General features: G+C 49.0%; 2 long non-coding RNA genes across 2 annotated transcripts; both read right to left on the reverse strand.

The window, feature by feature from the left end:
• LOC127696277 (uncharacterized) lies at nucleotides 1-3,082 on the reverse strand. Its single transcript, XR_007980209.1, has 3 exons — nucleotides 2,959-3,082; nucleotides 1,871-1,990; nucleotides 1-458 (listed from the first exon to the last, which is right to left on the reverse strand). It is a non-coding gene; the product is annotated as an uncharacterized LOC127696277 (long non-coding RNA).
• Nucleotides 3,083-5,271: 2,189 nt separating this feature from the next.
• On the reverse strand, nucleotides 5,272-9,446 carry LOC127696577 (uncharacterized). Its single transcript, XR_007980246.1, has 3 exons — nucleotides 9,328-9,446; nucleotides 8,735-8,842; nucleotides 5,272-5,962 (listed from the first exon to the last, which is right to left on the reverse strand). It is a non-coding gene; the product is annotated as an uncharacterized LOC127696577 (long non-coding RNA).
• Between the last annotated feature and the right edge of the window lie 6,786 nt (nucleotides 9,447-16,232).

Below are 16,232 nucleotides of genomic sequence, written 5' to 3' on the forward strand. Positions count from 1 at the left end.
TTTATTGGAAAACTGTTCTTGGCTGAGTTCACTAGCTCCAAGGATTAAGGCTAGGGGAGTGGTCATGGGGAGTGGGGTAGGGGGCAAGAAAGAGAGAAAAGGCCCCTGCGTGCAGAGAGAAGGAGGAGAGGGGAAAAGGGAGAGGAAGAAAAGGAGAGAGAGGGAGGGAGAGGGAGAGAGGAGAGACCAAAATGTCTGCACGACATAGTAGGGAGGAGCCTCTGGGGGAAGGGCTGCCCAGCCCCTGGGCTGCAGAGTTCAGGGTTGGGGCAGGGTATGCCAGGAAGTCACTGAGGGATTCTTGGAGAACCTGGAGGCCGGGTCTGCTTTGGTATGTAAACTATGCACCTCAGTCCCTTGTCCCTGGTCCAAAATCTAACTTCTATAACACAGCCCCTGGTCAGCTGGCTGCTTCTGTGGCGGTAGCGGCTTCCCTCTCCAAACGGCCTCACTTCTCCCTGTAGACATCAACGCACAGGGAGTGGCTTCTCCTCTGTTCTAACCTTTGCCTATCCCAGTACAGTGCATCATGGGAAATCCAGAAGCCAAGCCAGCAACAGTCTTCATACTTTGGTTTCAGATCCCAGGACAAGGGACTCAGGTGCACAGTTTGCAGACCTGGCCTCCAGGTTCTCCCAGCATCCCTCAGTCCCTACCTGGCATACCCTGCCCCCAACTCTCTGTGAGAACCCGCCCTTTCTTTCTCCCCCAGCCCCTCACCTCCATGGTGACTTCCCTGGTCTCCATCCTTGGGTCAAGTCAACTCGACGGAAAGCAGACTGCCAACAGACTTGCCTTTAATATATTCTTATGTGGATTGAACTGACTCATTTCAGCAGAAGAGAAATAAATAACTTCCCACTCACTAGCTTCTGAGGAGCCTCCCAGGGGTCTCCTCCTGTCAAGCCTGAGATGGGAAGGCCTTAATTATACTCAGAAGGAAGGCTGTCTCTCTGCCCCAACGCGCCATCATCTTTGTGGTCTGGGGCTTTCGGTGCAGGTTACAGACCACGGTCTGGGTGCTCAAGCCAAGGCCGTGGCTGAGGTCCTGACCTAAGGTGGCTACTCGGCCCTTGTTAGCAAGCAGCTCAGGTCTGAGACAGCAGAGCAGAAGGTGGAAGACTCAGGTGTCTGCAAGGGCATGAAGAACAGAGCGAGTGGGGGTAGGGGTGGGAGTCGGGGGGTACGAGGGCATCGCATAGTTAAACTGTGCTCGATGAAGTGTGAACCCAGCCTGGGGTGGGAGATGGCTCCCAAGAATCAGAGCTGTGGGCACAGGATCCATACCCACCCAGGTAAAGGTCAGTCAGGTGGGTAGGGGTGAGGAAGGTTGTCAGGAGCAGCACACTGAGCTCAGGTGTGGGGAGGCCTGGGAACAGAGCATAGTTCTCTGCAGTACAAAGGCTCTGGGGCCAGCAGGCTGAGACGCCTGAATTATTAAGCCTGTGAGAGAAACTGGCTTTTGTGAATGCCAAGAGGGACAGGTCTGCTCCTCCCTGCTGTGCTCACAGACCACAGGAGAAATGCAGCTGCAACAAAGTGACCAGAAGTGTAAACCCCGGAGACCCGGCTGGCAAGTGAGGAAAGCCAGGCCCGGCCCCGCCCCCACCTCACCTGCCCCCTTGGGATCCTCCGGGCTTTTTGTTTACAATCTTGGGCTCACTTCCACCTCGCTCTGCTTCGTCACACACATTTTTAGCATTCTTCATCAAGCAAAGTAGCTTTGTACTGCCTCCCTTCCAGTCGCCCCACCACCCGGCTAAGGAAACCTGCAGTTCACCACCACCGCCCCGCCCCGCCCCCTCGCACAAGGAAAACTTAAAACCGCCAACCAGCAGGTTCTAGGACAGACTACCGACGCCCCTCCTACCGTCTGGAGGTGTTCCAAGGAGGCCAACATTGCAGATTAGGCTCGGGGCTCACTCTTCCTCTGAGTTTTCACACAGAGTCTCATTTCCAATGTCTGGAAAAGAAATGCAGGAGGCACCACCTGGATATAAGTCAGAATAGGGCCATGAAGGCAGGAGCCGGTGGTGCCAGCCTTTCCAGCCTCATGGTGCTGGCCGCGCTTGCTTCCAGACTGCCCCACAACAGAACCCTGGTGGCCCGGGGATGATCGAGTGCTTCACGGAGCTAGTAACTCCCTCCTGACTTTCTCTCCTACAGGCTCTTCCCAAATTCCCAGAAACTACAGATTTCCTATTGATATTGGCTGATATGTGGGTTCTGTGGACATTTCCAGAAAGGGTCCAGGTTGTTGGGTACCCAAAGGAAGAAATTAGCAGAGAAAGAGCTAAGTAAGCTAAGAGAGTACATACAGTTCCAAGGACGGCTGGAGTCATCTTAAAGCTAAGGTACCCTTCCCCAGTCATTCTGCTACCATATGAAAAGAACCCATATCTACCCAAAAATCTGGAAACAAAGACACACACACACACACAGAGAGAGAGAGAGAGACAGACAGACAGACAGACAGACAGAAACAAACATAGGATGCCTTCTCCCCAGGCATTTGAGTCCAGACTGGACCTGGTCTAGAGCTCTGTGTGCTGAATAGTAGGCCAACTTTCTGCCTCTGCCTAGCCTTGAATAGTTCCTTTTTTTTTTTTTTTTTTTTGATTTGGTTTTTTCGAGACAGGGTTTCTCTGTGTAGCCGTAGGTGTCCTGGAACTCACTCTGTAGACCAGGCTGGCCTGGAACTCAGAAATCTGCCTGCCTCTGCCTCCCAGAGTGCTGGGATTACAGGCGTGCGCCACCACCGCCCAGCTGAATGGTTCCATTTTCTAAAGCAGACTTGACCTAAGTTACTCCCCTTAGAGTAGAAGTGGCAAGAAAGAACAACTCCTGTTGTAACTTGTTTACAAAGGAGCAGCCACCAGCTGCCTGGTACTCCAGGAAGTAATAAAAAGTGATCTCTGAAAATGTCTCATATCATATCGCCAGATGGAAGCCCCTCACCTGCCACTACTGCCAAGAGGCCATCCAAGGTCAAAATGTGCCAGGCATGCTGACTGACTAGCCACCCACCATCAGTCAAGGCCCCGTCACAGCAGAAGCCTCCTCTCAGAGCTCTAGCTTGGGCACTGTCTCTCCTGCCTTGCTTTAAATCCTCAGATGCACTGTCCCTGCAAGCAGCACCTGATGTCTCAGTGCCTTATCTCTGTGGTTTGTTAAGGCCTGTTATCTGGCCCCGACAGACTCCTCTTCAGCCTGTTTCAGGGCTGGGCCTCTAGCTTTTGCAGATTCCTTAAGCTGCAGCTGCTTTAACTTGTACACATTCGAATATTATTATATGAAGTATAATATGTGATCTGAGAGTTAAAATTAGCAATAAAATTGGTATGTAAGAGTTTATGCTAGCTTGACAAACGACACCCAAAGAAAATGTCGAAGCTGGTGAAGTTAGCGGTTTAAATCCTGACAATATGGAGAGACAGAAACCTGTCCACTGATGGTCTGGACATAACAGGGTCCTGAGAGGGGAGGATGGCCTGCAGGGGAAGAGATGCCTACTCGGCCCTTCCCACACGCAAGCCTTGCCCTGTGCAAGTCTTCACTGGTTGGAATGACAGTGTATAATGAGCAGTCAATAAAGTGATGTTCTAGTTCTAGGAAACATTCTAGAAAATCATCACCTTGGAGAGGGTCCCTGGGAACTTGCCATGGTTGTTCTGAAGTGTAAGTAATCTGAGATCCATGAGTTCTGTCTGAAGTATGGACAGCATTATGGAACTCAGCTCTTACCCTGTGGGGACTGCAGTTACTCAGTTAAGATCACAAATGAACGGAAAGGCGAGGGATGCGGCTCAGTGGTAGAGTTTACCTGACAGGCACGAAGCCATGGATTCAGTCCCCAGGCAGACACCAGACACACACCCCATCCACAACCAACAGCAAACGCCTACAGCTGAGAATCAGATAGATTTATTGCTGCCGTATGCTACTGTCTGCACTCTGGAGGCTAGAACAGAGAGGGCTGTGAGTTCAAGGCAACTGGGCTGCATGGTGAATGCAATAATAGGCTACCAAACAGCTGGGGTTATCTCAGTCTTCTGTATGCCATCTTAACAAGAGAACAGTTCTGGGTGATTTATGAAGCAAGGTGATTTATGAGCAAGGAAAGATGTGGCCAAGCTTTTTTTTTTTTTTTTTTTTTTTTTCAGCTGACAGCAAGAAGGTTTATTGTACACCAGTTACACTTGGCCACACAAGAGAACAGAACTAGTCCAGAATGCCAAAGGTCCGGGGCGGAGGGCCAGCCAGAGGGACTGTTTCGGAGGCAGTCATCTCCCCGGGTGATCTCGGCAGTGACGTTCCAGGTCTACGAAGACTTATTGCCGACAGCAGCATATACAGTCCAACTACTTGTTCCAGTGTCCCGGCTTTCGGCATCCCTTACTTCTGCCCCTGCGGCCTTCGTGGGTGCACAAGCTGGTTTACTTGGACCTCTGCCTCATCTTTCTTCTCTTGCGCTTCAGCCTGCGCATTCTCTTCTTCCGCCACTTCGCTCTCATGGCGCAGGAGTCTCTAGAAAGAAAGGGGAAAAATTGCTATTAGTTCGCTGTGATGATAGTAAACATGGAGGTCGGATGTTAATGGATTGTACTCAAAGTCCGGAACACTAGCTAACAAGGAGACTCACCAAGGAAGATGGCGCTCGTGGCCAAGCTTCAACAACCAGTTAATCCCATCGTTATTAAATTGACCCATTCACCAAGGCAGTAAGTGACCTTGTGATCTAACCACCCCTTAACACCCCAACTTTCAGACCTGCTGTGCTTCAGGTTCAACACAAGACCTCTGAGGGTTCAGTCAAACCACAGCAGAGTCCATCCTAATCTACCCTGATTCCCATACATAAAGATGCTCTTGTCCAGAAAATTCAGAGCAGCACAATGTGAAGAAAGCAACTTATTAATTTAATTCAAACACCACATTGTAGACTGGGTTAACTCTGAGGTAAACAGCATCCTGTGAGTAAACACTAAGGAATCCAGGTGGTCCACGTGCTATAAACTGGCACACATGAAAGTGTATTTGTGGGGCTGGTGAGATGGCTCAGTGGTTAAGAACACTGACTGTTCTTCCTAAGGTCTTGAGTTCAAATCCCAGCAACCACATGGTGGCTCACAACCATCCGTAAATGAGATCTTATGCCCTCTTCTGGTGTGTCTGAAGACAGCTACAGTGTACTTACATATAATAAATAAATTTTAAAAAAATAAAAAATAAAAAAAATAAAAAAATAGAAAGTGTATTTGTATGTCTGTGTGTGTTTTGAGCTATTAGTCTTCTGACGCCCAGGCTATGCCCTTTGTACTTGCTATCTAGCTGAGGCTGGCCTTGAACTCCTCACCCTCTTGCCTCCACTCTTTGAGCACTGGAATTACAGTCGTGTGCTGCTACATCCAGACAGGGTCATAGTGTTGTGTATAGCCTTTAGCTGCCCCACACTACCAGCTCCATCCTGGCTTCCCTTGAATCCATGAATAAAAGACACATGTGCAGTTGTTTATTTTCAGTGTGCCTTCTTGGCATAATTGCTGGGTGCTGCTCTCTCCCACCTGGAGAAGCCCGCCTTATCAATACTCTTAGCTCCACTCCTCCCATCGGCCCTAAACCTTTGTCAGTCAGTGATAAACATCTCCGACAACCTGACTGAAGGAGCCCTCTGGGTTGTAGGGTTCCATAGCTTCCTGCAGCTATTACGAAGTGGGTTTCTGGAACAGAAGCTGAGGAATAAATAGGGAAGAGGGGCGAAAAGAAGTATGGCTAAGACAATATTCACTGATCAAAGCCCCAAACTTTAATGGCGCCAGACCTTTTAACAATTTGGGCAAACCCTTCCCCCCAGACTCCAGGCTGAGTTCCGGTGGAAGTTGTCTAGCTTCTCTTGGAGGTCCTCGTCTTGACTGCTCCTGCAGCTGGTTGGGTCACCTGTTTAATTCAGGAATTCCTAGACCTGGAGGAACAATGAACTTAACCTTTACTTCGAGCACTCTGCCCTAGGTGGAGCAGGATCCTGGCTATCTAGGAGAAGTTAACCTTGACCAAAGTCAAACTCTGACCAAGTGCATGACTGCCCCAATATGGCTCTGTACACTGGGTCTCTTGAGACGGCACATGGTTGCCAGGGTCTCCTCTCTCCAAAGCATGGCAAACTCCCTCTCCCTTCTATGCGGCCCCCCTTTTCTCCGGGGACTTGAGAGTCCCATCCGTACCTTCCACCCATCAATTGGCCCATGGCTTTCTTTACTGACAAAACAAGAATCAAATGGGGGACAGGACCTCAGCATCAAAACTGCTCCCTATATCATAGCTTTTAAATTAAAATATATCTTTGGTGAATTTTAAAAAAACAAAACCATTACATCTATTCTGCGGAAAAAGTAAAGTTAGGATATGCAAAGAAACAAGAAAAAAGCAAATGAAAAACATTCCGAGTCTACTCTGCGGTAATGCACATATGACACATGCAACTTAATACATATTCTGCCGGATTTTTATGTATGTTAATGTCTGGATGCAAAAACTCCATATGGATAGAAAGCACAAATAAGATCATGTGTAGTCATTTCCACAACTTCATTTTTAGTTTCTAATATTTTAAAGATTTTTTTTGTTTTTACTGTATGGGCATGCTCATCTGTGCCTGACCACACACGTGATGAGCAGAGGCATCGGATTCGCTGAACTAGAGTTATAAATGGTTGGGAGCATCTGATGTGTTGTTCAGAGGAGCACTGGGTCCTCTACAAGGACAGTTAAGCATTCTGATCTGCTGAGCCATTTCTCTAGCCCTGGTTTTTACTTAGAATGTCTGCCTTTGTTTTAGCTTTGTTTGTTTTTTTTTGAGATTATAATTGCATTCCCCCTTCCCTTTCCTCCCTCCAAACTCTCCCATATACAACATCCCTGCTCTTCCTTAAATCCCTGGCCGCTTTTTTCATTAACTGTTATTACATGTATATATGTATATACATACATATTCCTGTATGTATCCTGTCCACGCCATATAATGATACTTGCATGTATGTTTTCAGGGCTGCTTGGCACTGGACAGTGGTATGCTCTTCAGAAGGGAAGGGCACCTCTCCTAGTCCAGCTCTCTGCAGTGCTCTATAGTTCTTTCTATAGGCTTGGCACCTGTTCTACTTATACTATGGCTATTCATGCATTAATTCTCTGCAGCCATACATGCATCTGTCTCTGCAGCACCCCTCCTGGGCTGCCTTGAGAAGAGCATGGTTACTTGCCCCACATCTTGCTTTGAGTTCTATCTGACACACTCCAACATGAGCACATGAAGAATGCTTCACAGGGAAGGGTTTCAAGGCAGTGCCTCAGATAAGGCTGGCTCTGCAGAGAGGAACCCTCGTTCCATCCACTGGTTAACTGAGCAGCCAGGAGCTCCAGGCCTCCCCTGAGCCTTGGTGAGCTCTGCCTCAAAATGAACCGTAGCCTTCCACATGAACTGGTCCTTTGTGCTTATAGACATCCTCCTTACACAGGAAGGCAGGAGGCAAATAGGCGTTAGCCTAGCACCTAACCATCTGTGAGCTCTGCTCTCTACATTACTGGACTAAAATTAATGGCAGGAGCACAGCAGGACTTTCTGTTCTAGGTCGGGGAGTCTTTACAGACCTGCACTCGGGGCTGAGATTGAAACCACAACACTAGTGTTGAGGGCTGTGGGCCACCTCAGAGGAGACTGAGAGAAAGATGTGGCATTCTCTGGAGACAGGATGGGAAACATCCTCATGTAGCCAGAAAAAACCTGCCATTGCAGAGAGAGACCCGAAACTGTCGTGGGGCCTGAGCCTTCTTTGTTCTAGCCCTCTGTGTGGGTGGAGTGCTGTCTTAGAGCAAATGAGGACAGTGGCAGGCAGAGGCAGACAGGAAGGGAAGGACCAGATCTTCCAGATCCACTCATCCAGTGAGAGCCGGAGGTGGGACAGGCTTCGGCAGAGCATCCCCTAGAGCCAGCCTTATCTCAGACATGACCTTTGAAACCTTTCCTGTGAACCAACCACTGTACACACACATTTTCACAAACACCGTGACCTTTACTTAACAGAAGCTGGGGAAAGCCAGTGCACACGCTCCCACTTTGAAGTGCTTCAGCACACAGGATCACATGGCTAGCCTACTGCCACCCGAATCATTTCTTCCAGATGTGGTGAGAAGGAAGGCACCAGCTGGTGTCATGGGGAAAGCCCTGGATTCAGTTGTCAGTCAGAGGCAGGCTACCCCACTGACTGCAGCTGCTGGGGGCCCTGCCTCCTCCTAGAGCCTTCAGCTCTGTGACAGGCCAGGGCAGAGTTCAGGTCTGGCACTCTGCACAGAAGATGCTTGCACCTCTAAGGCAAAAGAGTGCATAGGATTTACAAAGGGAAAAAACTTTATAGAGATAGAGTTGAACTATATACCCCAGGCTGGCCTCAAACTTGCACTCCTCCTGCCCCTCCGCACCCCCCAGTGTTGGAATACAGCTAGGGACAACACACTGAATGTGAGAATCATTGATGATGACAACATCCTCCCCCCTCCTCTTGTGGTCGTTGTCAGGCGGGACCTCTCTACATGGTCCTAGCTCTTCTGAACCAGGCTGGTCTTGAACTCACAGAGCTCCACCTTCCTCTGCCCATGGACTAAGCAGAGCTCAAGAGATGGCCCAGCATTAAGGGCATCAGCTGCTCTGCCTGGGGACCTAGGTGTGGCTCCCAGCACCCACCTGGGGAGGCTCACAGCTCCAGCTGCAGGGGGGTCTCACACCCTCTTCTGGTCTTCTTGGGCACTCCATGCATACCACAAAGGCAAAGCACTCAAACACATAAAATATCTAAAAAGAAAGCAGAGGAGGAAAATAGGCAAAAGCAACTTCCTGGGGAAAGAGGTTTGCCTCACAGTCTGAGGCTCCAGCCCAGGTGGTGGGGGAGTCGGGACAGAGGTCACGGGACACTCATGGTCACGAAATAAAGAGGAACAGAGGCTTATGCTCAGCTCACATTCTTGATTTTATTTAATTTTATATTATGATTGTTTTCCCTGCATGATTGTCTCTGTACCACACTTATGCATGGCACCTGAGAAAACCAGAAGAGCTCCTTGGATCCCCTAGAACTGGGTTTCTAGATGTGTGTTCTGGGAACTGAATCCAGGTCCTCTGAAAGAGCAGCAGTGTTCCTAACCACTGACCATCTCTCCAACCCCTCATTTCTCCTTTTAAAACAGTCCCAGGTCCCATCCCAGGAAACAGTGGGACCCACACAGTTCTTCCCGCCCTCAACAAACCGAATCAAAGCAATCTTCCACAGGCATGCCCACCTCAACGGATGGGTCTCCATCTCATCAAGTTGACAGCTGAGATCAGGCATCACACCAGCCTTGCCCTGTCCCGCTGAGATGCAGAGTAAATGAGATGGGAAGCCACTGGAGCACGGGGGGGGGGGGGGGGGGGGGGGGGGGGGGGGGCTGGGCCATCAAATGCTTCTTGTTGTCCAGGGTAATGGTGTCTTATTTGAGCTGACAGCCTCCAAGTATGCCAGTCTTCTCCAGGCCTGTCCTCTTTCAAAAAAAGAGTAGCTGCCGGTTGTCCTGGGCGCCTGCACCAGAGTTCCTGCAGGGTCCTGACTGGCCTGGGCCGGATGTGAGCAGTTTGCTCACACAGGAACCGTGAGCTGCACACCTGGTGCCCACCGGCATTGCCGGCCGCGCCCCCTGCTTTGTGGCATAGCAGTGATCGTTAGTCGTGCATCTCATTTGTTTTCTGCTTTCTCCTTATGACTCATGTTTGTCAGAGTTTCAGGAAAGCACATGGAGATTTCTTGATTCGGTTTCTTCTCTCTGCTAAGCTGATGTTCTGTAACTTGTCTACTCTCCCCAGGGCTAGAATAAGGCCAGGGAACCAGAGATCGCCAGATGCCTGTCCTGTCCCCTCAGGACTTGGGGGTTAGGTTCCAGCAACACTGCAGTAGTGGGGCCTTAGTTACTGCTGTTCCCTGGCAAAAGTAGATGCCATGTCTACCCTGTCCTTGAAGAGAGGAGCTCAGCTGAGATGTCTCCCCTGGTAGCCCCAACCTTGCTGTTCAACATCAAGGTTGAAATTCTGGGAGTTGCCTTGGCCTTCGAGAATAACATTTGTGCTCCCAGAGAGTTAGGGTCAACCTGAGTGGTCTCTGATAGTTCACATTTACTATTTAGACCATTCATAATTCTTTTCCTAGTTATGAATTACAGAGCATGGTTCACGTGCTTACCTAGGGGAACTCCCCAAAAGAGAAGGCTTTAAACCTGACAGGACCACTCTGTCAGTGAAGGCTTCCATGAGGGGTGGCTGGGCAAGTTCTCTGGGAAGAAGGCAAGCGCAGCTGCCTGGAGGAGTGGCCTGGATGGGCCTAATCAGAAGGGAGGTTAGTGGGTAATTCTTGATCTGTGATATCCAAGGAAATTAGGGAGGCAGAGGCTAGCTGCCAAGGTACACAGTTCTAAGCAATGGCGCTGAGATTAGATTGAGAGGCCCTTGATCTAAGGGAACACAGGAATAAAAATATCAAAGTATGCAGCAATCACAATGGCTGTGCTCTGGGGGCGGGGGGCGCTCCCTGGCACCTCACCTGAACCAGGGCGGAGGCACTGACACATGACCATCATTTCACGGATTGCAAGCAGTGACAATGTGCATCAGGCATCCCAAAGTCAAGTGCCAGGTCCCCTGCTAGGTGCTGTCCCCGGAACTAGGTCTTGTCTCCAGGACCATCCCACACCCCAGGCTGCTAGAGGTAACTCCCCCCTGATCCCTTCTGCTGCCCTCTGACCCCTAAACAAATCTCAGTAAGAGAGAGGAGGAGGGAGCAGCCAGGCATGGAAGAGGCACAAGCAGACTCTCTGTAGCAGGGTTCTCAGACCCTGCACTTGTTTTGAGGGTATATAAGAGTGACCATATATAATAAATCGGGGTAAACTTACCACCTGTGTGCTTCCTGCTCTGTTTGTGGGTAACATCAGTCAACCCTGTGAACAGGCCAGGAGAGGGACTGACTGTGCTTGTCACGCTGCCAGGGGAGACAACACTGGGATTCAGACTTGGGCCACGAGACTTCCACACTCAGGAGACTTCCTCCCTGTAATTACCTGAGTCAGGCATTATGGCTCATGCCTGTAATCCCAGTGCATAGGAGGCTGAGGCAGGAGGATCCCTACAAATTCAAGGTGATCCATCAGGGGCTACACAGTGAGTTCCAGGATGAAATAGAGTGAGATATTAGTCTTAACCCTGATTTTTAAAAAAGCTGGATGCAGTAGCTCATAGTTTCTTTCTTATTGTGCTGATAAAACATCACTGAGGCAGCTTATAAAAGACAGAGTTTAGCTGAGCTTGCTGTCCCAGAAGGAAAGGAGCGGAAGCAGCAGCTGAGAGCACGGATCCTGATGCTCAAGCATAGAGCACCTGGGGAGTGGTGGGAGGGAGGCAAAGCACTCTGGGAACGGCGGGAGGCAAAGCACTCTGGGAACGGCGGGAGGCAAAGCACTCTGGGAACGGCGGGAGGCAAAGCATTCTGGGAGCAGCGGGAGGCAAAGCACTCTGGGAGCGGCGGAAGGCAGAGCACACTGGGAGCGGTGAGAGGCTTCCAGGACCTCAAAGCGTGCCCATGACTCACTTCCTCCAACAAGAGCACACGTCTTAATCCTTCCGAAACAGTTCTACCAACCAGGACTCACGTGTTCAAACACATGAACAATTCTTATTCAAATCATCATGCAAGCCAAGCATGTCCTCCCAGCAGTTGGGAGGTAGAGGCAGGTCATACTTAGCCACACTGTGGGTGTGAGACCAGCTTGGACCACAAAGAGAAAGAAGCCATGATGAAATAGGGGTCTCACACATAGGAATCAGCCCTCTTCCTCACCAGGTTGGGAGGACCAAACAAGTTGTTTTGGGGATGTGTTTTGAACAGTGTCTGGCACACCGGAAATGCCCAGGCACCGGCCAGCAGTATTAGTGTCTTTGCATACTTCCTGTTATACAGGTAGGAAGGAAACTTAGGTGGAGTCATGTGACAAAACAGAATAAAGACCACGTGGCAGTGTGGAATTAAAATCAGAATTGTATACCATGTCTCTAAAATCATGTACTCACTCTAATTTATTTAAGTTTTTTATTTATGTATATGTGTGCACATATGTGTGCAATTGCCTGAGGTGGCCAGAAAAGGGTACAAGCTCCCCTGGAGCGAGTCGGCAGCTGACCCTCCCTTCGTGGGTGCTGAGAACCAGTCTCCTGCAAGCACAGTCAGTACTCCTAACTGAGGGGTCAACTCTCCAAGCCCTTTTTATAGTCTTTGAGTTATTATGAAAATAATATAAAAAGTTTGAAGATGGGTGGGTGGCCCCATCTCTCCACTGGGGGCTCTCTGTCTATCTGCTGGTGGTGGTCTCTTTAGGTTCCATCTCCCCACTGTTGGGCATTTGACTAAGGTCATTGCCCATTGAGTCCTGAGAGCCTCTCACATCCCAGGTCTCTGGGACGTTCTAGAGGTTCCCCCTCTGTCCCCTCCCTACCCTGCAACTGCTAATCTCCATTCATTCTCCTGGCCTCTGGGTTTCTCTCCTGCCCCCCCCATACCTGATCCTGCCCCCCTTTTCAAATTTTTTGACATAGAATTGTTCCTACCTAAAGGAAATGCAGGGACAAAAGTGGACCAAAGGAATGACCAACCAGTTACAGGTCCACCTTTGTATCCATCCCATGCGCAGGCACCAAACCCTGGCATTATTACTGATGCCATGTTGTGCTCGCAGACAGGAGCCTAGCATGGCTGTCCTCTGAGAGGCTCTACCAGCAGCTGACTGAGACAGATGCAGATACTTAGAGCTAACCTTTGGACTGAGTTTGGGGACCCCTGTGGAAGAGTTAGGGGAAGGACTGAAGGAGCTGAAGGGAATGGCAACCCCATAGGAAGAACCACCGTATCAACTAACCCAGACCCCTCTGAGCTCCCAGAGACTGAGCCACCAACCAGGCAGCATCCATGGGCTGGTCCATGGACTGCCTTGTCTAGCCTTGGTGAGAGAGGATGCTCCTAACCCTACAGAGACTTGATACTCCAGGAAAGGGGGATTCTGGGATGAGGGGGGTCAGGTGTGGGTGGGTGGGTGCACAAGGGGGGGTGGGGATGGGATATCTGCTCAAAGGCAAAAGGGAGGGAGGAGGGGTGAAGAGCTCTGGGGGGGGCGAGAAGGGGGGCAACACTTGGAATTTAAATAAAGTAATTTAATAAATAAAAAAAGAAAACAATACAAAGCTCCCATATACTATATACAGCTTCCCCTTTAGCAGCATGCTGTAGTTGTAGGACAGTTATCCTGACTAAAGGAGCAGAGTGGTGTGACTGGTGAACCCCAGCATCTACAGGTGTCTGCCACATATTCCTGTGTGCTAGAAAGGGAGATTGGGCGTGCACGCGTGCACAGAGGGAGAGTGAGCCAGGTTTGGGGGAAAGGTCGGAGGTTAGGTAACATTTATGACTCATTTGCCTATCAGCCACATTTCCTCTGAGGGAGAGTCCCAGTCTGCCTCTCTGCCACATGCACAGATCTCACTTCTTCTTTTTTCTTTTTTTTTTCTTTTTTTTTTTTTTTCAAGACAGGGTTTCTCTGTGTAGCCCTGGCTGTCCTGGAACTCACTCTGTAGACCAGGCTGGCCTCAAACTCAGAAATCCACCTGCCTCTGCCTTTTTTTTTTTTTTTTAAGTTCGTTTTATTTAATGTGTTGGTGGGAGTGTCTGCATGACTGTATATGCATGCCTCTTACCCGAGAGGCTAGATCCCCTGAATGTGGAGCTATTAACACTTATGAGCTGCCTGCCATGTGAGCTCTGGGGACTGAACCAGGTCCTCTGCTAGCGAGAAAAGTGCTGTTGGCCCCCTTCCCCCCAGCATCTCCAGCCCTATCAGGGTTTCTAATGCCTTTCAAAACTCTTGCTCTCTACCCTGCTCTTCACATGGAGGCATTTTTATTATAAACTAAACTCCATATTTTATTTAGTGCCTTATTTGTATCTAATCTTTTTCTGTTCCAGAATCCAATCTAGGATACAATACCATGTTTAGTGCCAAGTCCCTTTAGATTTCACTTGGATATGATAGTGTCTCCATTTTCTGATTTTTGACAAACTTAATCGTCTTGATGAGTTCTAGCTAGGTCTTTGAGATTAGTCTTCAAATGAGATTTGCGTGAAGTTTTCTTGCAATAGAACTAGGGTCTGGGACCATAGGGAAGAAAACCACTGCAACAGTCTTTGCATCGAACTGACGGAGGCCTTCTTCTCTCTCTTCTTCCTTCCTTCCTTCCTTCCTTCCTTCCTTCCTTCCTTCCTTCCTTCCTTCCTTCCTTCCTTCCTTCCTTCCTTCCTTCCTTTCCAGAGTCTAAAGGCTCCTGGCAGCATCTCTATGTTCTTGTGTCCTAGAAAGGAGATTGGGCTTCTACACGTGGATAGAGGGAGAGTGAGTCAGATCAGAGGAAAAGGTCAGAGGTTAGGTAACACTTATGACTCATTTGCACATCAACTTCCTTCCTTCCTTCCTTCCTTCCTTCCTCCCTTCCTTCCTTCCTTCCTTCCTTCCTTCTTTCCTTCTTTCCCCCTTCCTTCCTTCCTTTCTTTCTCAAGATAGGGTTTCTCTGTGTAGCTTTGACTGTCCTGAAACCTCAAACTCAGAAATCTGCCTGCCTCTGAAATTCCCATCCCCCCGAGTGCTGGGATTGAAGGTACACACACTACACTGTCCTTGGTCATCTTGTCAAGGAGGTAGGTATCTGTCAAGTTCCCACTGTGAAGTTATCCTTGCTTCTGTAGAGGACACAGGTTCAGTTCCCAGTACCCACACGGGGCAGCTCACAAGTGTCGATCCCAGTACCATGGGATCTGACACTCTCTTCTGGCCTTTGTAGATTAGACACCAGGCATGCACACAGTACACATACATATATGTTGGCAAAACTTCCATAAACATAAAAACAAATACATCAATCTTTGAAGTTACTCTCTGCCCTCTTTGCACACAGCTTTTGAAGGAAGTCAGCTCATATAACTTAGACTTACAGAGTGAGGCTGTGTATTGCATAAGTTATCAGGGATTTTCCTACTTAGGGAGAGTTGTTAACATAAAATAAACATTTGGGTTTTGTGGTTATAATCTGGCACTAGGCATCTCTGTGATGCCCAAGCTGGTCTCAAACTCACAGGTTAAGTGATCATCACATCTCAACTTTTTTTTTTTTTTTTTTGAATCACACCCAGAGCCAAGCCAGTAAAGCGTTCACATGGTCTGTGCACCCCTCACCCAATCAGAAACTCACTAATTCACTCAGGGGCGGGGCCACATGCAGTAAAGACTTGTTCACCAAGTCTTTGACACTTGTTCACCAGTTGGCCCATCTGGTAAAGTGCACACACCTGCAGGCTTCTTCCCCACCCCACCCCCAACTCCCACACACACCAGGAAAAATTAAAAATTGTGTTAGAAAGCTGCAGGGTAGGCAAGATGGCTCAGCAGGTAAGGCACACTCAGAGACCAGAGTTCAATCCTCAGAAGCCTTGTAGATTTGGAAGGAGAGCACGGATCTCACAAAACTGTCCTATGATCTCCACAAACATGTCTTCCTCAACACATGCATCATGCACAGAGTGATGATGATGATGGTGGTGGTGGTGATGATGGTGATGATAGTGATGATGATGATGATGGTGGTGGTGGTGATGATGGTGATGATAGTGATGATGATGATGATGGTGGTGGTGGTGGTGGTGTTGATGATATAGTGATGATGATGATGATGGTGATGTGACTTTTGAGAAAGACAGCAAAGGAGATCTGTAGGCAACTTTGAGGAAGGGCCTTCTGGAGTAAGGACAAGGATATCATCAGTTACGTCTGCTGTCTGAGTAGCTACCACACAAGGTGTAATAAATGGACCTGAAAGGCTTATTATTTTAAAAAAAATATTTTTAAGTGTGTGTATGTGTGTGTGTGTGTGTATCAGACAGACAGACAGACAGACAGACAGACAGACAGACCGGAGAGTGAAGATGTTTATGCATGTGAGTGTGTGCTCTCAGGGGCCAGAAGAAAGTGTGTATCTCCTGGATCTGGAGTAACAGGCAGTGGCAGATGCTGGGTGCCAAACATGGAGCCTCTGAGCCGCCCGTCCCTCAGTTCCCTAGGAGACTTAT

The sequence above is a fragment of the Apodemus sylvaticus genome, chromosome 11, assembly GCF_947179515.1.
Source record: "Apodemus sylvaticus chromosome 11, mApoSyl1.1, whole genome shotgun sequence".
NCBI classification, from domain to species: domain Eukaryota; kingdom Metazoa; phylum Chordata; class Mammalia; order Rodentia; family Muridae; genus Apodemus; species Apodemus sylvaticus.